Source organism: Rhopalosiphum maidis, chromosome 3 (genome assembly GCF_003676215.2).
Source record: "Rhopalosiphum maidis isolate BTI-1 chromosome 3, ASM367621v3, whole genome shotgun sequence".
Classification (NCBI taxonomy): Eukaryota; Metazoa; Arthropoda; class Insecta; order Hemiptera; family Aphididae; genus Rhopalosiphum; species Rhopalosiphum maidis.
This window is the reverse complement of record NC_040879.1, coordinates 55,231,498-55,232,545: the sequence shown is the minus strand read 5'-3', so window position 1 is coordinate 55,232,545 and position 1,048 is coordinate 55,231,498.

Genomic DNA, 1,048 nt, shown 5'->3' with positions numbered 1-1,048 from the left:
TAAAATACTCAATTCTCATGTTTATATATTGAAACCTTAATCACTAGATAGAGAATATGTTTCTTATTTAGCATTAATTACTTTCATACATTTCATTAAAGCCAATACTTCATAAACACTATAAAACATGTTTTTATATGTAAATTTGACGTATTTTAAATTCATTTTTTAATTGCTTATAAAATACTCAATTCTCATGTTATATATTGAACCTTAATCACTAGATAGAGAAGAGAATATGTTTCTTATTTAGCATTAATTACTTTCATACATTTCATTTAAGCCAATACTTCATAAACACTATAAACATGCTTTTTAATGACAATTTTGACTCGTGTATGAATTCGTATTTTAAACTGCTTATGAAACACTCAATTCTCAATTAATTCTCCATAATTTTACATATTTAACTGACTACATTTTTTTCAGATTGCAGTGCAGCAGTTCACCCAAGGCTTGCTGAGACAGGAATTTGCATTCATACCACTTTGGAAAGTATCAACATCTTATTTTGAAAAAACTAGAAGATATTGATAATAATTGGATTTATGCAATGTGTGTGTACTGGTTATTGAATTTAATTGATAGCAATTAATACTAGTGAAACAAAAAAATTAGTATCATGAAACCAAGACCAATGAATTAGTAAATTATTCTTATTTAGCATTATTAACTTCCATGTATTCTTGTTGATGCTGATACTTCTAAACACTATAAAACATGTTTTTATATGATAATTTTAAACGTAAATACAAATTCAAATTTTTATGGCTTATGAAATACTCAATTCTCATGTTAGTATCTTGATACCTAACCACTAGAAAGAGAAATTGGATCTGATTTAGCATAATTACTTTCATACATTACATTTAAGTCAATATTTCATAAACTCTATAAAACATGTTTTTATATGGTAATTTGACGTATTTACAAATTCAAATTTTTATGGCTTATAAAACACTCAATTCTCAATTAAGTATCTTGAAACCTTGACCACTAGAAAGAGAAAAGGATCTGATTTAGCATTAATTACTTTCATACATTTCAT